The sequence below is a fragment of the Chanos chanos genome, chromosome 9 (assembly GCF_902362185.1).
Source record: "Chanos chanos chromosome 9, fChaCha1.1, whole genome shotgun sequence".
NCBI classification, from domain to species: Eukaryota; Metazoa; Chordata; class Actinopteri; order Gonorynchiformes; family Chanidae; genus Chanos; species Chanos chanos.
In genome coordinates this window covers 6858708-6881857 of record NC_044503.1, presented here as the reverse complement: position 1 = coordinate 6881857, position 23150 = coordinate 6858708, and the positions used below count along the sequence as shown (strand labels likewise).

Genomic DNA, 23150 nt, shown 5'->3' with positions numbered 1-23150 from the left:
TTCTCTGTTACACTCACACACTGAGGTGGACATAGCACACACAATTCGCCACAGTAACAGTTGGGGCAGTCAGATTGGGGACATTGACCTTGCCAAGACTTGAAGGTCATTGAAAGATATGCATAACGGAGTTAGCATCTGCACATAACCCTAAAGGACAAATGGTATCTCTTAAGCTATCCTCTTGAATGTGTGCTACTGACAGAAGAGTTCCTCAGAAAAGCAATTTTCTGACGTCATGCGTCTTGTCTGAACGTTTTTGGTTTTTTGTTTTGGTCTATGAGCAGTCGCCTCAAGAGCCATACTGCTTTATAAAACATGATATGGTCGCACAGGCGTTTCCCTTTTCCTCATTTTATTAAAGCCCTTAATCTGAGACCGGTCATCAGCTTGGCTTGATTTCACATAGAGGGCGAACATTCCTAACAGGTATTACTAACAAAGATTCGCTCGTGTCTGCCGCTCCCCCGACCTGTCCACTTTGCCGCAGACAAAGTTTGTCTTTCGCACAGGTTTGGGAAAGTGCTTTTTAATAGTGGAAAGCAACAGAGGAACTGCCTAGCGAAGCACTTTTCTGCCATGTTCCTCCTGTCACGATGACCGACTGTGACACAATTAGTCAGCGCTGAGTAGGAGCCGTGCTACTCGGACGTGGCAGATGAATGCGAAAACGAGAAGTCGGGATGATAAGTGAGAAGTCGATGGTCACAGCAAGGCTGCGTCGCAGCCTGAATTCTCGAGGTCTACTTTAATTCTCATGTGTCAAGAATGTAAGGGCTCGGAGGAATTCTCTGAGATCTTAAAATCAATAACGTATTATCATATTTTTCTCAACATACTCCAGACATATAGTAGGTTGTGCTTACCAAGGTAATTATGTAAGGCGTAATGTACATCCAGTGAGTCACTGTTGGGACATTAGGGCAGACAAAGCTTAGGTATAATGAACGAAGCCTCTTTAGCAACATGGGCTGGCTCATGGTTGCACATATTGGCTACTTGCCAAAATAAGCAAATATTTTCCATTAAACAGTGTTTAATTGTATTAAGCTTGTTGTACATTTCTAGCATCTGTCACAAAGTTAATTCCAGTTTTAATAACTTAACCACCAAATTGATTACATTTGCAACCACTTAGCAACCTTAAAAAAAAAAGAAAAAAAAAAAAAGGCATGCTTGCTTGATGGCTCAGGAGATTTCAGTTAGCCAGCTAGCGCAGATTTCTGTTTAGCTGTAGGTGTCACTTGGTTACTGTCATAAGGTCATAAGTGTGTCATGTGACCAAACTGCTTAATACGATTAGGTGTGAGTCAGCATCTCACCAGCACAACAATGCTGTTGAATGCCAAAATTCTGAAATTATAAAATTTGAAATTATGATGGGTACACATTAAAAAATAGCAAAATGCATTCTTCTTCCTCTTCTTCTTCTTCCTTTTCTTTTTTTCCATTTTTTTTTGTTTTGTTTTTTTGTTTTGTTTTGTTTTGGAAGAGACACTAAATGTTTGTTTGAATAACTTGAAGGCTAAACTCCATATCTGACAACAACAATATTCAAGGCATTGTACCTCCTACCTTTGGTTACATCTTGAAGAACGTTCTAGAATAATTGGCTCAAAATGCCTTCTACGGACTGCCTGTTTGCCACATCCCTGCCTCTCAGTGTGAAGTGAGAATTGCTCAGACCAAAAGCAGAAAAATGAGAGCGAAATCTTGACGCAGCGACTAGGAGGGGGTGGTCCGGAATCAAGTGGTGATCTGCGGGATGGGGAAGGTTATTTTATTTTTAATTTTTTTTTTTTTTGCAGCGTTCTAATGGTAAGCGGGTCTCCTGCAGCCTGCCTGTAGGGGGACATTGTCCCGGAGCCTGTTAGTGGGAATAAACGATGAGAAGCCCCGAGGCCGACGGAGCCAACGCCGCGGCTCTCTGTCGGTATTATCGCGCTGTTTGTACACCGCGTGCCAAGATTTAATCAATAGTGGCCCTACCTTCCGTGACGAGAGAAGGTCAAACTCAGACCCAGAGTGAGAAGAGCCAATGCCGGAGATCAGAGGAAAAAGAGTTGGGGGGGGGGGGGGGGGGGGGGGCTTGTGTCTGCTTCTGTGGGGTGTGAAACAAGGATGGATAATTGCATGAGGTCTTGTCATTTACCGGCTTAACAGCAGGCGGATCGTCATTCTCAATAACGCAAAACATCCTGCTTGCTCTTTTCTTCACCCCCACCCCCACCCCCCACCCCTCCTTCACCGCGTCCACTCGTTCAAATCCCCACCCAAGTGTGCTGTTGACATGTCACATCCTTCATCAACCCTTTTTCCAAATAGCTTTATAATTTGAAGTGCCCTCCAGCAACCGACTGGTATTGTTCATTCAACGGCACACCAGGAAATCCACTTTCATTATCATCCGTATCACCGATTTCTGAGGAAGTCACAGAGAAAAGCTTTTCTTTTTTGTGAGCGAGTATGTGTGTGTGTGTGTGTGTGTTTTCCTGTTGCACTGTCACTAACATGTCAGAATAACTTATGTCAGTTTAGATACATGCTGGTCCTTCTCTCTCTCTCTCTCTCTCTCAAAAAAGCCCCCCCAAAATATTATTAGACAAACAGTTGACCAATCCTCAACGTGAAGGGTCAAACGCCCTGGCATGATCCGTGGCCGCGGTAACAGAGGTCAGCTATCCGACGGGCTCTAAATGGAACCAGGCTTTTCCATTTACAGCTCTTAGTGTGAAATCCAGCCCCCCCCACCCCCCACCTTCAGACCCACACCTCCCTGTCTTTACCGGGTCTGAATCAGATTGGACTCTGGCTAAGCCTTTGACCCGATCTCTACTGTGGGGCAGTTATTTCACTTTAGATTGAAGATAAAGGGGTTTGAGCCAGGCCCTGCTCTATTGAGCTCGTCTGTTATCAAGGCCAATGAACCCTCCAGGCCACCATCCAGGTATTTTATTGCATATTGAGACTATTCTATCAGCTGCAGAGGAATGGCATTGCTGATGTGGGAAACAGTAATGAGGATGAGATGGACTAAAGGCAAGCCAAGCTAACGGTAATGGCGCGGGAGAATGTGCTCTGCTCGCGGCCATGGAGAGAGTGAGTGAGAGAGAGAGAGGGAGAGAGAGATGGTCGCTTTTACCACATCTCCAGCCCTGATGACGGGGGTAAAACGTGAACGAAAGTAATCCTTTGGCCAGGCTCGAGGTATCGTTACGCGGAGTCTTTGTCTCAAAAAGCGCTCCGTCTCCACGGTCTGATATAGCGCCGAAGATACTCATTGCGATGCGAGGTGAACCTGGCGGATTTGCTTAGTCAGAGATAATATTTATTTTCGAAATTGAAACGGCTCACACCTTTAGGGCTTAACTCTATTCCAATATTTTGGAGCTGGTTCATGGACTGTTTTGCATTCAGAGGCCTGGAGACAGAATAGTGTGATGAGAGAGCGTTACTGACAGGAGACTATCACCCACTGGGCTTTCATATCTGTCACTTAGCTCTTGGCGTTTTCTCTCTCTCTCTCTCCCTCTCTCTCTCTCCCTTCTCTCTCTGTCTCTCTCTTGCTCTTTCTCTCTCTCATGTGATCTGTGTTTGTGTGTGTATGTGTGTGTGTTAGCTCTGCTTTGTAGCACTGGATCCCTGGGCACACACACGCGCGCACACACACACACACACATAATGGGCCTGACTCTGCAGGCCAAGAGTGTCTTTGTGGCTGCCACACATGACTGGCGTCTTTCAGCAGGCGTCCAGAGGGCACGGCTCCCAGGCAGTGGGGCAAGGAGGTGGCCCTGGCAAGGAGAGTTTGACGAAGTGTGAGTTTTGGAGTGAGTCATGCACTCTCCCAGGAAAATGAGAAGAGAACTGGAGAGCTCTGGTGTGCTGTCTGTCAATGCCAATTCATATTTACAAAGCTCTCCTTTGTGAATGTGTACGTGGTCGGTGGATCCACAGGTGTAAATCTCTGTTTCAATACAGTCCTCGACCTCTGTTCCTCAGCGGAGTATCCAGAAAGAAAGAAACTAAAGACGCGGCCTTCCGAGAACGCCCCGCTTTTCTAATAAGTCAAAATACGCTTTTCTGACAACATAATTGCTTTTTGTCATTGAGGCCAAATGCGGCTCCAGAAGAAAGAAGGAGGGGGGGGGGGGGGGGGGAGGGAAAAAAAAAAGGTGAATGAGAAAAGAATGAGTCATACAGTGCATCATTTGTTGGGCAAAAAAGAATGAAAATTAATGAAAAGCGAGTTACTCTACCTTCAAATGCAGCCAGGCTTGAAATTCACTTGGAGGAAATGGTAATTTGTTGTAAATGAGTGAGGGGCATACTTAGGCGTGGTGCAGACGGGCTGCGGGTGTCGCCGCTGCTGCTGCTGCGGCGGCTGGTGTTGATGGCAGATGAAGCAGTGCTATGAATGGCCCAGCCAAGTGTAGAAGACACAAAAACCTGTTTGCTCTGGAATGCCATTTCTGTGTTCATACACAGCGATAATCAAGTTCCTTCTCTTTCACTCTCTGTCTCTCTCTTTGACTCTCTCGCTCCAAGTCTCTCTCTCTTTCTCTCTCTCTCTCTCTTTCTCTCATTTTCTGTCTCTCAAATCCAACTGCAAAAAGCCAAAGCAATCCAAAACTTTAAATGAATTAGATATGTTTAAAATTGTTTGAAAATGAAGCAAAAACGCACTCTCTCTCTCTCTCTCTCTCTCTCTCTTTCTCTGCGGAGTATACCATACGTTTTAATGACCTTCAGCTCTCAAGGCCTGTTCCAAAGTCATCAAAAGGACACAGGTGAAATCGAATGGGGATTTTTATGTGCGTTTCACCTCTAATTACGCTGAGGAAGATCACACTAAGGGTTCCACTGTTCAGATTGGATCAATGCATGCACATTTCTCTTCTGATAAACTGAAGGCCAAAGGGCGAGGCTATAGCCAGTGTGTCCATCCCCGGCTTGCCGCTGACTGAAGGATGCCCCGTTAAAAAAAAGGGACGGCCCATTTTAAAAAGTTAAAAATGGTCTTTATAATCTGATAGGTTAATTAGGGAAATCAACCCGTTCCCTCTCTCTCTCTAGCTCTTCCCAAACCTATATACTTACTTTTTTTTTGTTTTAAATGTGGTCGTTTAATTAGTAATTAATTCTGCGTGGCCGCGTCTCCCCGAAGCACTACCCAGGAAACTTAGTACACTGTGGCTGATGAAGATTTTTTCTTTCTTTCTTTCTTTTTTTTTTTTTTCCTCTCCTCTTCTTTTATTAAGTTTTCAGCCCTACTTCGCCGAGGTCAATTATGTATTGTTCGTCTTAATCTGGATGGTGTGGACACACACACTGGCTGTCTCTGTGTCCTGTCCTTTAGACAGCTGTCGTCTGTGTGTCTGAGATTCATTGATCATTAGCCAGCAACGTTTACCATCAAATTCATAATCAAACCATACAAACATGTTGAGCGATGTGAAGTAATGTTTTTAACCTCTTCCTCCAAGGGTAATTCCATTAAGCTTAAGTGTATCAGCATTTCTCATAACCCTACAATGAGTTTGTTAGACAAAGTAAGATCTAACTTTTCTGATTTATCGATCTTTGTAATAGTCGCGGGCTCAGTGTAAGCTGTGCTCTCCCTCACCGACATAGGATTGTACTTACAAAGGGCACTAACCATCAGCTCGGAGAGCGAGGGGCAGTCAGCGTGTTGTGAGGGCGTGTATTTTGGGGCGGTCGGGGCTGGCAGTATCTCGGTGGGCACTGGAGCGAAGTATCCCCGCATCTGCCCGCCCACCCAAGACATGCTCCACCGCCCCGCCCGCCCCCACCTCTCCCCCCCACCCACACACCCTTCCCAAACTCAGCGGCCTGCCACACGGAGAGACTGTAGACCACTGATAACACACATCTCCAGTCATGCTCTTCAACCCCATACGCTTACTGCTGGCTTTATCCTCCCCGACACACACACACACACACACGCACACACACACACACACACACACACACACACACACACTGTGATCTTACCCAGCCTCATCTTTTCACCCCACAAAACACATCTCCTTCTTCTTTTCACCTGCGTGAAAAAGAAAAAAAGGAAGAAGGCTAAAAAATGAGAGATGTGTAGAGTTCCATTTTTTTTGTCTAACAGCCCCCCCCCCCCCCCCCCCCACACCACACACACACACACACACACACACACACACACACACGTGTGTGGTGTGCGCCAGTTTCCACCGGCACACCTTTGAACTAGCGAGAGAGCATCTGCCCCTGGCGCAGTACGGGAATGTGGTGGGCGCTGAGAGAGAGAGAGAGAGAGAGAGAGAGAGCGAGATGGATGCCAGAACAGTTCTCTGAAGGGACAATGTCTCTCCTCTCCAGCTCGCCCCTGCACCTGCATATTGTGATATAGTGCCTCCATTCACCGAGTCGATTGCCTTTAAAGGCAGCCGGGCAGGTTGGGAAAATTGAAAGGGATTGCGCCCTGTTTTTCATTAGAGTCAGGGCAAGCTGCGGGCCCTCCTGAGGGGTTCTTTTTTGGGGGGGGGGGGGGGGGGGGGGGTACTGGACAGGACACACAACATGGGAGCTGTTCGTCGGCGTCTGGTTACTGAACATTGTGATGTAGGCGGATGGGCATCCGCATAACTTCTGTTTCTTTGTTCTGTAAAAAACAAAAAACAATAAACAAAACATTTGGTCATTTCTTGAATTATTTCTTGAATTATTTATTCATTTATTTTTCATTTGGAATGTACCGATACATTTTTTGTATGTCTTTTTTGTCACTTCTTTTCCTCCTGCTTTTTTCTTAGATTGGCATCCTGGTTTTTGGGGGGGGGCGTGGAGTTACTAGAGACCGTCAAAATTCACACTGGTAAAAAAAAAAAAGAGAGAGAAATTAAACGTCTGCCTGAAGTAAAATGCCTTTGATTTGTTCTGTTTTGACATGTTTATTCATACCATTGATCCTCTGAACATGTTTCAATTTGGCTCCCCCCCCCCCTCTTATATTCAAGTGTTTTTTGGTGAGGGAGACTTTTTGAATGTAATTGCTGTGTTTTGTGTGGTGCCCCATCTCTTTGCTTGTTACCTCCGAGGAGTGACAGATTAGCAGTCATCAAAATTCTAAAGCAGCGGCAAAAAAAAAGAATACAAGAAAACACATCAATCCAGTGAATAAAGATATACCTCCCGAACTCACATTATTTCTCATATGAAAAGCGGCTAAACCAGGATGCTTTAGATGGTTGACTTGCACTCGTATTAATGCTTCTCGTCTGTTTTTTTTGTTGTTTTTGTGTTTTTTTCATCCACAGCTTTTTGCTCTGGCTGATTGCGACTTAACGGTTTTAGAGATGCCAACAAAAAGCAAAAGAAAAGAATCTTTTCTCTCTTCAACTTTGTCCTCTTGTTACCTTTTGCCGTGTAGTGTATATATAAAACCTAAATATATGAACAGATGCCCGTGTCAGGGAGGAATGGACAAAGGATAAAGGAATGGAATGGTCACTGTGAGGTTTTTTTTTTTTTGGCCGCTTTGTCTCACTATTTCCTCTGCGCCACTGCAAGCAGACACTTAATGATCTCTTTAGAACGTAATAATAAAAGATAAGTACATTAAGTCCCTTTCCCCATATAATTGGATTATGTTAAGATATATTACTCGTGTCACTCTTCATGGCAGACTGCATTTTGAAGTTTGGAACTGTCACACGTAATAAAGTTTATGCCAGTCCAGAAAGATGTGTTTAAATATTAGGGATTTTGCAGATGAGTAATGGTGACAGCCTGTCCCAATCCTTTCCCCCCCAGTTTCTATGGAAACACGGTAAGAAGACCAGCAGATTTTTAGCTCTCTGTCACCTATTATTTCTATTATGAATTGAAGACATAAAGACCTCTGTAAGAGATCAATCTTCACATTTTCCCCCCGTTGACGCTGCGACGGCTGCCGCCACGGAGCCAAAGGAGAAAAATAACACGCTTTTGCCTCGCACACAAAATTGTTCAGCCACTAGAAGAGTCTGATACGTATCCACCCACCCCCACCTTTAGACGTTCAATGACTTTTTTTTTCCCCCCATTGATTTGATCGAGTTGAGGAGACCGAGTTTCTTTTTTTCTTTCTTTCTTTTTTTTTTTTTTTTGATAGAGAGGAGGGCAAAGAGAACGGAGAAGGCCTCTTGAAAAGGCGCTAACCTTTCGCCGAGAGGGCGCGGACGTAAGATACGGTATCCCAGAGCCCAGACCCCCCCCCCCCTCCCATTGTGAAGCCGTCAACCTGCCACGCCGCGATTTTGAAAACGCGCATCTCGGAGGCATAAAGCGACTTCGCTGGGATTCCAGTCACCGGTCCATCCTTTTGAGCGGGAGATCAATGGACGTCTTTTGTCTCCCTCGCCCGTTTCCTGACAGACCCCGGTTTTAAAATGGCCCTCGATGCAGAATCGCCGTATATCAAAACACGACATCGCCATCCTCCCCTCGTACAGAGAATCTGCCTTTTTTCATGTCATACTGTAAACTGATTTCTATGCCGATTTTTTTGTACCTTGGAAGGTTTGCTTTATTATTATTTTTATTTATTTAATTTTTTTTAAATGTGAGCTCAATTTCAAAGAGGCGACGTTCTTTGAAAGTCCCTGGCTAGGCTGTCTGTTTGAGGGATGGATTTTGAAGAGTTATATGTTCCTGGGTATAGATTAGCGAGTCGCGAGCAGCGGTTTGTTGTGTAATGCGTTGAGCCTTGTGAACTGCAGGGGGTTTTCTAATGATTCAGGACATTAACGAAGCTGATTACGGGCATCGCTTTTCCTTTCATAAGCATCCCGCTAATTCCGGGCCTCCTGCTCCCCTGGGAGCGGTGTGCGTTTGCGACAGACAAATTCGAATGACCCAGAGATGGAAATTCCTCAGATTAGAGCCCCGTTTTTACCCTGGATTATGCATTTTGCACCAGAGAGACGCCATGGACGATAATTGGATTTCATCAACTCGTGCTCAACCCTGACCGAAGAGTTTGAACCCGTGTTGGAAACGTTAGATGGTTAATGCTGTCAAACTGACAGAGGTTCACCATGTGACCCTTAATTCCTAACCTAGTACTTTTGAACTTGTAGTCTGAGGTACAGATGTATGGAAGGCACAAAACATTTGGATGTAAATGGTCATTTTTAATTAATTTTCCAGCCAAGTTTTATTTGATCCCTACTAATTACCTTGGAAAGAAAACACAAGGTATACTCGCCTTTTTTTTTTTTCTTTCTTTCAGTGTTGTTCCACTAAACTTTTGCTTCTTGCATTATAAACTACTTCATAGTGTAAAGTGAAACTGAGAAATGAAGTGTCCTATGTCTGCCAGACACAAAGACTTTTTTTTTTTTAGACTTCTAGGGGTATAGATTATGGTTCCATCTGTACATGAAATCAAAGTACAATCACCAGAGTGCTTAATATTGTGATGAATGATTTAAGCACCTTGCAAATGTAACTAGATAGTAAGATAGATAACAATGGGGCCATTAGATAAGTGACAAAGTACCCAGCCAGTGTAGGAGGAAGAGGGATTACTCTGCCTTTTCTACAAATCAAGATTAGATAGCCCAGAGTGTTAATTAAAATTCCCATTCCGAAGCTAAGGTAGTCATTTTGATCTAAAGGGTAAAAAAGTTTGATGTTGAACAGACAGCGTCTCTGTTCACTTCTTCTGAGCCTGTCTCGTCCTCTCTCTCTCTCTCTCTCTCTCTCTCTCTCTCTCTCTCTCTTTCAGAATTGATCATAATCAATGTTATCTCCTACAACGGATAGCACTTCCATGCCCTTCTCCAGCCTTAAAGTCAAAATGTGTAATTCAATTTACCCAGAAAACAGGCACACGCTCTTTATCTGTCTGTCTCTCTCTTTCTCTGACAGTTACACAAATAAAGATGGGAAGGCAGGCAGTGAGTGACAGAGGAGGAGGTGTGTGTATGTGTGTATGAGAGAGAGAGAGAGAGACAGAGAGAGAGAGAGATGATTGTCTTCTTTCTTTCCTTATCCTGCTGTATGGAAGGGTTTGTGTGTATCTTTTCACTGTGGAGCTTCAGGAGAAAACTGTAAAAAAAAAAACAAAAAAAACTTGTCTCATTAATACAACCTCCCCTCGTCCTCTGATCCCTAGCCAAGAAGAGGGTTTGTTTTCAGAGGCGAGGTGAGATTCTACCACTCAGAGTTGACAACAAACAGGTAACAGTTTGCGTAGCCTCTGAGGGAAAAGGGGGATGCCTTGACATTGAAGTGTTGGTTAGTCACTGAAGGATGTGGGCGGATGTGAGACATACTGATTTGCATCTGCATTAAGAAATTAACAATTACGCTAATGGAGGTAGAGAGAGAGAGAGAGAGAGAGAGAGAGAGGGGGGTGGGGGGGGGGAGGAAGGAAGGAGAGTGTTTTCAGTGGCAGCCACAATGAAGCTTGACCCTTTTTTTTTTTCTCTCTCCCTCTCTCTCTTTCTCTCTCCTCACAGCCCAATTAGACCAGCTAATTATTGCCCAGGAAAAAAGCCCCTTGTTTGTTTTGACGGAGCAATGTTTACCTTGTCGTTTTTTCAAACTTTCTCTCTATCCTAATAGTCCCAGGTTCCTTTTTCCCCCTTCTTCTTCTTTTTTTTTTTCCAGCTCATTAAACCCAAACAATTAGATTCCAGCAGAAAGCCTGGCAGGCCATTGGCTTTAATGAAAGCAGTCAGAACAGAGAGGAGGAGAAGGGGGCACTGTCGGGAAACCAGAGTTATTATCACAAGGCCAGATTTGTTTACCTTTGTTTCACTGTATTCCAACCAACACAGAGAGAGAGAGAGAGAGAGAGAGAGAGAGAGCTTTATGAAATGACCACATACAAACACACCGAAAACGAAGCTGAGGAGATCACGAGTTTTATCCCGAATAATCGTTACTCCGCCAAAGAGGACTTCGAGAGCTCTTAAATTAAATAGCCAGTTTTCACCGTTAAGAGTACAGCATCAACTTATATCAGAGAGAGAGAGAGAGAGAGAGAGAGAGAGAGACAGAAACATTTCAACAGAGACCAAAATTTAGCCAAACCACCTCTAGAATAGTTTTCCTTTAACTGAAAAGTTAAATGTCATTTCATAGATCTAGCTGAGTTGAGAAGCTTTACTTGATTATGTATAGGGAACCTTGGGTTTGAATTCGATACAGGGGATTACAGAAACAAGATCAACAGTACAGGCCAAATATGACTCTCCTCCTTTGACAAACTGCCTTATTGACCATCGTGGGTTTTTTTTTTTTCTCCCCATGCCCGATGTTATTTGTTTAGGCAGAAAAAGAGACAGAGGTGCCCATGTTTTTGAGCTTTCTTTTGCCTGAAGTCACAAGCAAATCGTTATTGATAAAGAAAAAAAAAAATTAAAAGTGGCATCCTCTCAAGCGAGTGCACCACTTTGAGCGTCAGTGGACTAAATCAAACCTCACCGCTCTGAAGGTCACCTTGGTCTTGTCTCACTGTCTCACAAACGGCAAAAAAAAAAAAAAACTTTATTGGCACGTTTCATAAGGGAATCGCCCTTGAATCCGTTGTCCTGTTTCAAAGTCCTTGACCGCTGTTGGCGTCTCCAAAGCAAATCCGTAAACATTCTCTTGCCCGTTACCTTAGACGCTGTCTTGAAACCGTAAAACTCTGCATGCACGTGAGAACAAACTGGATGAAGGCTTGAACACCTCAGTCATGCCATTCGTATGAATTTCAAATTACCATAAATATGATACATCTACATATACTTAAAAAAAAAACCCCGACATATCATTTTCCCGCAGGGATACATTACAATAATACAATCAGAATGTACTCTTCTTATATGCTGTCAAATCTCTAGTCTGGCTGTATGTGCAATGTTTGAATGCTATATGAGGTCAGTTTTGCTGCTTTTTCTGTCTAGTGTAACTGAGAGTTTCAGATGACTTAACATGTAGAAACAGGCATGCTTAATTGTGAAATGTCCTCAGGTCAGGCATTAACAATTCTGTCAGTAACCCTTGTAGAACCAGAGAACTCTAATTGCTATAAATATTAGCCATGCTCAAAATCTTTGCTTTACATATTTGATGTAATTTCAGAGCTGGCAGATAAATTCTCTCTCTCTCTCTCTCTCTCTGTGCAGGATACTCTAAACCAATGTTTACAGTTATGTGTTCCACGGTGAAAAAACATCCGTCTCTCGGTGTGTGTGTGTGTGTGTGAGTGTGTGTGTTTGTTTTTTTTTTTTCTGTTGAGTAAAGACTGTTTCGGCTTTGAGAAGAGGTGTGCTTCTCAGAGCTCCAGAGCTAACGCAGTCTGAAGGATCAAAAGGAACGTCCCAGGCCGGAGAACTCAACACCGCAAAAGCCTTTTACTCACCTCACTCCTGCCGTTTGAGCTCCAGCGCGCCTCCCCACGTCCCCTCCGGCTCCGCACTTTGAACTAAACTTCTGAGGCCATTCAAAAACGCCTTAATGAATGTTGTAATAGGCAAAATGTTCGCTACATGTATAATGGTGGTAGTCTAGTGGAGCCAATTAGCGGAGAGGACTCTGGCTGGATGAAACGCGTTCGCCTATAGATGTGTACCTTGATAGCGCTTCCTTGTACGCCGCTGTACTCGGCTCATTAAAAACATTACCGGCTAACCCTCGTAGCAGCCTCGCCTCGCCCTGGCTAACTTGCGGCGTAACCGTTAACGGCTCCAATTAACGGTTTTTTTTTTTTTGTTTTTTTTTTTTTTGCGGGTCAACATAACGCGTGTCCCCGTGCTCAGTCTCATTTAGATCTCTGTCGCTGTTAACGGCGAACAGAGAAACGATGATGGTCATAATCAGATTTTCACCGTGAGAGAGGTGCACCGCCTCGATGTTGTAGTCACGCTATGTCATTACACAAGGTGCTTTAAACACAAGCCACCGCAGCGATTGAAACAATTAGCAATGTCAGACTTAGAACGCAGTCGGGTTTTTTTTCTTGTTTTTTTGGTTTTTTTTGGAAGGAGGTGGACATAATTTAAGGGGTTGATGTTCGTGCGGAAAAAAGGGCTGAAAACGATTTCGTTTAAGGCCCTATACGAACCCGCTTTAGTGGCCCGGGCACCCCTCCAGACTTCGAGTGGAACGTCGCTAACATACAGCCCGGTGTGTACTCAGGCACAAAGAGCTCATGTAAGGGGAAGTAGACCCAATAAAAACCGGGAATAAAAGAGCGCTGCCCCGACCCTTAAAGCTATTAACGCCTTACTTCCTATTGTACAGTTTTACTACCCTTCTCCATTCATCACTCTCTTTTATTCATCTTTATTTCTCCCTCTCTTAGTGTTTTTCTCCCCCCCCCCCCCACACCCCTCTGTGCTGCCAAAAGGCTTATGGCCCTATAAAGTGGAGGGGACTGGAGAGAACGGGGCCGCATTGTGAGGTGTGTGGGTAAGACCCCTATCGATAGCGTAGGACTGGCTGGTAATTAGCTGCATAATCACCTCAATAATTTAAGCGGCGCTCCTTGTCACGCCTCGCGCTTCGAGAGCAGCCCCCGAGGAGACGCCGCGCCCTCCCCGACGCCGCGCTCCGGCCCGGGATCTCCAGATCTCCAGCGCGACGAACTCCTCTCGTATCTCCTCATTTCTCATTTTCTCCCCCCGTTTCTCCTCCTCCACACTGTTATCTACCTCTTCAAAGTTCCCCTAACCGATTGGGGTGGGGGGGTGGGGGGATGAAATCCGTTATTTGTAGCTTGGCGGGTACGAGCACAGGCAGGGTGTGTGGAAAGCAGACCCTCTGAGTAAATGAGCTGTTTAAGGATTTATGTGTAATGCTGGTTGATTTATGTAAAACGGAGCTGGGGCAGGGATAATCACGACAAGGAGAGGCAATAAGGCCTATGCCACTGTTTTCAGTAAAGGCTTATCAGCCTGGCCGAGAGAAGGCAAATCAGATTTCAGCCACTGTCTGTTTTCTCTCGGTAGACCCCGAGGTTATTAGACTTTTCTCTTTTCCTTCAGTTCTTATTTCGGTTTTATTTTACAGTTTGTTTTCACATTCAGTTTAGTTTCAGCGTATATCTTGTTAGTGTTTTGTTTTTTTGTTTTTTTTGTCTTTGTTTGCTGATTGTTTTTCTTATCCTGCTGTATGGCAGCTGCAGTGTAAGATGTAAATACCCACTGCCTTTACTTTTCGCGGAAAATTCTGGATGGGAACTTCGAATACACTTGTGGACATGCTAACAGCAAACAGACTAATAAGTCATAGAAGATTTTCTTTTTTTTTTTTTCTTTTCTTTTCTTTTTTTTCTTTTCTTTTCTTGATCTAAAAATATCAGTTACAAATAACTTGTACAGCTGTTTCAAGTTGCCGTTTTTTTTTTTTTTTCTCTCTCTCTCTTTCTTCCTGTCGTAACTCTGCCGAATACAAGACCACCTGTTGCGATCACCGTGCGTTTAGTTTTATCACTGTTGTCGGTGAACTCCCATACTCCCAAACAGAGCTCCAGGCTTGGGTGTTTGGGCTTTTTGCCATGTCAGCAGCTACTGATTGCAGTTTTGGCCAAAGCACTTAGGATTTTTAGGCTACTCTACAGGCTCCTCAGTATATCAGCAATTTAGTCTCTACCACCAACAGGCTGTCGCATAGGATCTGAGAGAAAACATTTTTGGCAAGGAAAAAAAAAAAGACTAAAACTATTGGAGCTTTTTTTTTTTTTTTTTTTTTCCCCCCTAAACGTAATTTCGTTACAGAAGTTAGTTTAGTAGACATTGTGTTTCTTTTTTATTTCGGTTTGATATATCTCTCGGTAATTTTCACCGTTTTTCGCGGCGAGACTTCCGTCGGAGACGCAGCCCTCTGTGGCGTGAGCTCAGGATATTAATATTTAGTAATTACTCATATCCCACGCTCGTCACCCTCATTCATAGTATCTTTCTTTCTTCACATGCTTCAGTATCATCGTACACACCATGCCTTTTTCTCCGTAGTCTACGCTTTATACTAGGCGACTTGCGTACGCGCTTGGCCCCACTTTCCTGGGTCTCAGCAGAACTCTGGCTATATACAGTCATGACTCTGCTGCTCTGGAGAATTTTAAGCTGTTTTGACTGGTGAGTTGTGTTCTGCAGGAGGAGCAGCTGTCTGTCTGCAGGCTGCCCCAAGGAGCGCAGAGAGAGAGAGAGAGAGAGAGAGAGAGAGAGAGAGAGAGCGCTCTTTCTCACTCTGACACAGGGTCCCTGGGACTGCCTGCCTGCTGAGTTGCGCTCTTGCGCTCCTCCTATAATATGATTTGTCCTGGATATTGATACTCAGAAGTCCTCCCCCCCACCCCACCCCCCCCTTTCCAATTTCCACACTAACTCAATTAGCATCTCGTCAATAATGCTCAGCATTTCATTTTGCTGCTTTAATTAACAAATTCAATTTGCTCGAACCGCTGTGAAAACAAATTAAAAGCGTGCAGAATTAAAGTCTGCAGCTCCAAGGATGTGGCTAAGGTGATTACAGATGCGTCAAATTACTGTTTTCTTGTTTATTTTATAGAAAGAGAGAAAAGAAGGTAGAAAAAGAGAAAGAAATAAAGGGGAGGGGGAAACGCCATTGATTCCAATACACGTGTCAAGTGGAGCTTACAGCATAGCTTTGTGGATTAGCGCTATGATCATGAGCGTGTATTATAAACATGCCACTCTAGCAAGTTCGTACCTTTGTCTCTGCGTGTGTGTGTGCGCGCGTGTGTGTGTGCGCGTACGTGTGTGTGTGTGTGTGTGTGTTTGTGTGTGTACAAGGATATATAGTCCCTCTCACCCTGTACATGCTGGTGAAAACCTGAGAGCAAAACTGAGATGAGACACCCCCGCTGTCTTTCCTGTTACACCCCCCCCCCCCCCCCCACCCCCCTCCCAGGCCTCCTGTGGTCCCTCAGACACTCTTTGACTGCTCCCCTCTGTGAGAGCTGAGTGAAGGTTTAGCAGCTCTCCTTAACAGCCAATGAGATTTTCAAGCTATGATTCTCTTTAGCTAGCAAATGTTTACTGGAGAATTTATCACATCTCACATGTTACAACACATGGCATGTTACATTGATTGACTTGTTCTATTTATTCAGTTATATTGAATATCTGCTATAGACAGCAAGTTACAGAATATGGTATGTATACAAACTATATAAGATTATATATGGATTTAGCCAGTACAAATGCCCTGACAGTGAAGTGTTTAAACCTCTTTTCACACCGTAAGGATCTATGTATATGACGGTTATTAAATTTTAGCTATGACAGCTTTTCCATCCACATAATGATAACTTAATCTACTTAACATTTATTATAATGAACCTTTTGAGGGTGCAAAAAAAAAAATTAAAAAAAAGATTTATTAATGACAGTGTGTCTATGTGTAGATGAATGTTTTTGTTTGAAGGTTTTAAACTCTAACAGTATGTTTTAGGTATTTTAGTCTCTCTGTCAGTCTGCCAGCATCTGTTGCATTGGTATACAGTCTTATCATGTTGAATACTGTTTACATAACACGTAAAGCCAACTGTCGTTTATGCTCTTATCAAACAGTGCGGGCGAACGTATCATTTGGTGACAAAAGTCACTTTTTTCTCCCTTTAAACTACTTTCCGAGCTCGATGGTTAAGCTCCACAGACAGAAAAAATGCCACATCTGACATCCCTATTTATACGAACAAAACAGTTGCTCAAACGATTTAACTTCATTCGGGACAAACAAGCCTGCATTAGCATTAGATTATGATTGACACGGACCCATCTGGTTGATAAAGTCGTCTCACGGACAGGTTTTTTTTTTTTTTGGTCCATAGAAATGGACTAGTAATGATGTGATTCCTTATGGTTTTTTCTGCCTGAGGAAAGATCACTGTAACTTAATCTGTCATTTTAGGAGATGTTGCTGGATGCCCTGGTAGGGGAGAGGCTGGAACACTGGACAGGCATGTCAAAGCCGGTCTTCTGAACCACATTCAAGTTCTTGTCATGACTAACCCTGTCTCACAGCCAAGTTCCTCCCATGTATTAAATATGCTGTCCCATCGTGCTGCGGTCGGTCGGCGTGGAAACCCGGCCCAACCAGCCGGAATAAATCCCTTCGACGTTGTACGGCTGACATGTAAATAATGCACCTCTGCTTTCGTGCATCGCCCTCACCTCACCCCCCCCTCCCCCGTTTGCCGGCTCACCTTGCCATCCCGCGAATGACTAATGAAATTAGCCGAAAGCCACGTGCTTCAGTCAATGCTTTGTTCATTTGTTTTGTTTTGTTTTGGGTTTTTTTTTTTTGCATTGGCAGGCGCCCCTCACATCCAAAGGGTCCTTCTAACTCCTTAAGCCTCTGGGTTTCCTCTCATCTCAGAGTTCTATCCATTTCCCTCTCCGTGTGTCTGCACACAGTCTCTCTGTTGTGTGTTTATACACAACCTTTTCCAAAGCCACTGTCTCCACCGCTAACAGGACACTAGGCTTCCGCTGTCTCCTGTCTATTCTGAGAAGAGAATGCAGGCAATCACAGTGAGACCGTGTCTTCTCACACTTCAAAGAATCTGACAAATTGTGTCTTTCTTTCTTTCTTTTTTTTTTTTAATTCAATCTCATTTTTTCCCTTCTTGATTAAAACTCTCCACCCTCCCAAGAAAAAAAAAAAAAAAAAAATCCATCTGTGGTTCCCGTATGTTAACGTCTGTGAGGTTTGTTGCCTTTTTTTTTTTTTTTTTTTTAATTATTTATCATTGTGAAGTGGCTTGTACCATTCCCAAATGTGTCTCTGTTTAATAAACAGTTCTTTTCATATCAACATATTCAGTCATTCTTCAGACATACATTTTTTTTTTATTATTGTGTTGTTCTTTTTTCTTTCCCCCCCCGATGACATTTTTGCTCAATATCTTTTCCTCTACGGTGTTATTTGTGCAGCCATCTGAACAAATGCAGAACTTGTGGGATTGTAAACATCATGAGTAGCTTGCTACCCTGCCAATTATTGTCCTTTTTAATTACTGGCAAGAGTGTAGAGCGACAAAAAGCCATGCTTGGTTTAACATTAAATAAATATACCCCCATACCTGAATGATTTGGAGAAATCATAAAAGCTTCAAAGCTTTCCTGACAAGGCTCAAAAGAGCTGCGAAACTGTACATATTCAACATACTAATTTATTCAGACTCTAACGTTTATCCCTGATTTATTTCTTTGGCAGTAAATAATCGTAGTAAATTGAATTCATGCGAAATATCTACAGCCGCAACAGCAAAATTTAACGCTGAAAGAACAACAGCCTGTCAGAGTAATACTAATTAAAAAAAAAAAAGAAGCAAAAAAACAAAAAACAAAACAAAACAGAGCAGAACAAGGCCAAAAAAAAAAAAGAACTTTACATCTTTCAAAAAAAACTTTATTTCATAAATCCAATCCATAGACTTTGGGGGTGGTTTTAACCTGTATGAATTTTCAATCTGTTTTTTATATTATATCCGGTCTTAGGATATAATATTAGGATGTTTATTTATGCCTCTGGAGATTTTTTAATATTAGCCGGTGCTTCTCCGTTAGACTGCGCAGAGCTTTAGTGTCCAGTCCTCAGCTGCTGATTGATTAAAGATGTTCTGTGTGTGATTAGTAGAGAGCTGCAGTTCTCCCATTGTCCTAGTCTGACTCATCTTCAATAGTACTGCCAGACACTACACACTCCCTCAATAACCAAATTAAATCAAGTTCATTCCCACAATGCACCACTCTCAAATTTGAACTCTGCCGTAGATAGAAAGTCCTATTCCGCAAAATCTTCTTCTTTCCCCGGTCTTAAACAAATGAGTATTCATACAAATGCCAATTTCCCCAAAATTGCTCTTTGACAAAGAGTTCACTTTGGCAACGTCTTGGAAAGAAAGTCTGCAACCCAGTATAATGCACTTTGAATGATTATTCTTTTATTCTAATACTTTGGCTGTAGGCACAATGGGGTATTATCATCTGGTTACATAGCAACAAATATATCACAAGCGTTTCGCTCACAAGACAATGTTTTGGACTTTCATTTTAAAGCCTAAAATACAGAAACGCATTTCTGAGCATGAAAAAAAAAAAACACCCTGTTATCATGGGCCACCCCCTAATGAACTTTACCAAATGTCCCAGTTTGCTCCGTAATTTAGAAATGTCCTGAGTAGACTATTACACAGAAATACACAAGAGAATGTGACAGTTACACACTGCTGACGGAAGATTCTCGATCCTGCCGCTGTATGAGTGCCAGGTCAGTTGTTCTGCACTTCATCACTGAAATTCCAGTGGTTGGATAATGGGCGGACCTTGAGGAAGAATTCGTTGTACCAGAAGCAGTTTTGGAAGCTATTGACTGGTCACAATGAGAGGTCATTGATTTTCCTTTAGAGTCATTGAGCAAGGTCATTTAGTCTCAATAGACTGGTAGAGGTTCAAGATTCAGCTAGTGTCATTTTCCAGTAAGGTCTGCTCTCAAAGCACCACTGTGAATCTTCTACGTGCTCTAATGCCCGTAGTCACTGATGAGTCATATGTCTGTAGTGTGTATATCTATAGTTTTGACACTCTATTCTACCTCAGACTTCCCTTTAAGTACGCTACCTGTGTGAAACATGGATGTAAAAACCCACCAATCTGCTCACAGACAGAACAAAAAGGTATTCCATTAAGCAGCTGCAATCTCTGTCATACAGACATACAGCAGTGTATGGCTAATGCTTCTCTCTCTCTCTCTCTCTCTCTCTCTCTCTCTCTCTCTTTCTCTCTCTCTCTCTCTCTCCAGTAAGGCGATGTATTTACTTACAACCTTGTGCATGATTACAGATTGCACGTTCATCCCAACTTCGGCCACAAATCAAAGAGTTTTAGTTTGGGTTCTTAACCCTCTTTCACTCTCTCTCTCTCTCTCTCTCTCTCTCTCTCTCTCTCTCTCTACCTAAACTTTCAGTCCTGTCCCTAATCAGCCTGCGGGGGAAAAAACAGGCCTGCTTAAACGAGTTTGATATTCCATCTGTCAGACAGTGCAGCGTATTCTGCAGTAAATAAAGCACACTCAGAGAAGGCTGTCCATTTCTTATTAGCGTATAATGTTATATCTTGCTCCTTGGTCCAGATATCGGAGTGCTTTTCAGCCCTCAAGCTATTTTTAGAGAAGCTGGTTTCTGTCTCTCTCTCTCTCTCTTTCTCTCTCTCTCTCTCTCTTTTTTTTTTTTTTTAACTCGCTCTGTGCGTATTAGGTGGAGTCAGAGGATTTGGTTTGGAAAGGGGCAGGAGTCAGGGTCAAGCAGATGGACTCTGAGGGTCCACTTTCAAACAGGGTCCATCAGATGGACCGCACATGACAGCAATGATGGAGAGGGGTCCTCTCTGCCAGCTTAGCTGCCCTTCTAATTGGCCTTTATGAATATTTAATGAGATCAAGATGAAATTCAATCATGGCTTTTAACTGCTGAATCGGGAGTGCTGTGTACTGAGGCCGGGGTGCTGCTTTATTAGATTTCCCTGCCCTAATGTAGGGAGAGATGTTGGTATGGGGTTTCAGCTCTGTGCAGGTGGCACACTTTGACTTTTTGGTCTGGAGGGAGAGCCACTCTCCGAAGGAATGAATCTTTTATTTGTTTCGTTGTATTTTTAACCAAGGGCTCCTGGTCACGCAAACTACAGATCTCCAATCCCGACCCTGACAGCTCTCTTCTTAATTGGATTCACATTGTGTATGTGAATAATTGGATTCACATTGTGTATGTGAATAATTGGATGCGCATTGTGTGTGTGTGTGTGTGAATGAGGCAATTCCATAATCAGAGTCAGACAACAGAATGCAAAAAATAGATAGATGTTGTTTAAGTGAAGTTTTCTATATCGTTCTGTTTACCTTGGGTTTTTGTTTGCCGATGTATGAAGGTAGAAACTCACAACTAACGTACTGAATTTAAAAAAAAAAAAAAAAATCTGTTTTGCAGGATTATCACTACAACCTTTCGCACTGGGGATTTCTGTATGGAATTTAGCTGCTATATGAAATAGTGTACTCATTACATTTTGTACTTAACCTCTTTTTTACAGTTTAGTTTATCTAAAAGTCTCTATTTATTTGAAACTAGTACTTAGAAGATTTTTTTTCTTTTCTTTTTTTAACCACAGAGCACGCAATAACTTGCAAGATGCAATTTTTTTATTGTGCCTTGTTAAAAAGAAATGGAGCAAGTAAAGCATATTAACAATCATAACCTTATTAGGTTTATTTTATGGTTTGGCTGACATCAGCTGATGTCAGTAAGTAATCTCCACGAGACACCCAGGGGGAGATGATCTCATCATGACCTCATCTGTCCTGTACTCCGCTTTAAAAGCACAGCCGGAGTCCACGGGGAGGCTGCTGGGGATACGGGAGGTGAACTGGAAACTAGAGACTGGATACTGGGAGTTAGGGACAGGTAATGTGGAGCTCAGGGGAGAGACAGAGAGAGAGAGAGAGAGAGAGAGAGAAAGAGAGAGAGAGAGAGAGGATGTAGTAATACACTCATGCTGAGGTGTTTTCCTCCCTGAGGTAAGCACAGGTGAGTCAGATTGTTGACTCATTCCCTGCACGGTTCTAGCCCCACCGACCCCTCCCGCGCCCCCCCCCCCCCCCCCCCTTTTCCGTCCCGGTTGTGAGGCTGGAGGAGCCAGTGTCTGACTGAGGAGTCCCACAGGACACCGACAAGGACAATTAATCCCAGCCCTGGGGTGGCAGCAAACGGCTTAAATAGCTGCCTGCTAATTTTTCCCATACCTCATCAGCAGTAAGGGCGTGACCCCCCCCCCGCCCCCCCTTCCTTCGTCAGGGGTCAGTCATTCAGAGCATCTCTCTACAACACCAACTCATAACAGTCCAGGAGATTATGTTTGTCTCTCTCTCTCTCTCTCTCTCTCTCACACACACACACAAACCATGGCTGTCTCCATATTCCTGGAATTGCTAATATAACTTTTCACGATGTGGAGATATCCGAGTTGTATAATTTATTTTGTCCCGCAACCATGTGTATGTTTAAATTGATATGCAAGCTAAAATAAATAACTTGGGTTAATCTTTTAATATTGACCTTACATGAATTTGAAATGAGACTTAAAATTGTTCGGTGGATTTTTTTTTTTTAATAACCACACCCCCCCTCCCCACACACACACGCACAACACGTTACCCCCCCCCCCCCCCCCCCCCCCCCCAATCCCCCACCTTCCCTCCCTGTTGATAATCATCAGCAAATATGAAAAAGTAAATTCAGGGGGAAATACTGCAAATGGGCTTTGGCTAGATTGTGCATGAATATTTAATTCAGTCATAAGAAGTGATGGATCAGTAAATGAACGGTTTTGCTGGCGAAGTGTTCCTGCTGTCTCTTCTATCTGCACGACCAGCTCTCTCTTAATTACTGGCGTGCCAGTTCGCACCTCATGCACGTTAAAGCTCCATGGCAAAGGTGCAGAATCTGACTGATAAGATTAATGACATTTTATGGGCAAAGTTTTTTTTGGAGCGTCTGGAACCGGAACGAAGGGAGGTCGCGGAGAGGGGGCAGCGGAGCCGAGGCCAAAGTCATTTGCGTCCGACGCGCGTACGGCGAAGAAAAATTTTGGCCATTAATCTCGAATTCAATAATTCTCTTGTCAGATTGTCTAATACAGTGGCTCTCAAACTTTTTCGAGCCAGGCGTCACTTCCAACGGAACCGCACCATCTCAGACGCCACCTACGAGTCACCGTCTGGCAGAGGCCTTAGATGATCGCAGTGAGCAACGCAGCCAGAACGTGCTTAAGTTTGGCTGTTCGAAATTTGTTTGTTTATTCGCATTTAATTTTGTTCTTTAGTCTGTGGACGGTGCCGTTTTACACAGTTTCACCAGAAGAAAAGATAAACAGCGGCAAAGTTATAAGTTTGGCAGTTTAATTTACAATTTAATTTTTTTTTCCACATTAATCATCTCAAAACAAATAAAGAGGAGTTTCTACAGTAATATTGCTGCAGAAATGAACTGTCTATTGTAGTGTGTTACAGAAAGAAAAGTCAGAGAGAGAGAAAGAAAAAGAGAGGGGGGGAGAGGGAGAGAGAGAGAGAGAGAGAGACGAAGAGGGGGGAGAGAGAGAGAG

The 23150-nt window shown here is 43.4% G+C and overlaps 1 protein-coding gene across 1 annotated transcript in view; it reads left to right on the top strand.

Annotated features, from left to right (window-relative positions):
• The window catches only part of agbl4 (AGBL carboxypeptidase 4), a 229629-nt gene that overhangs the window by 130100 nt on the left and 76379 nt on the right, over positions 1-23150 (top strand). The window lies entirely within an intron of this gene.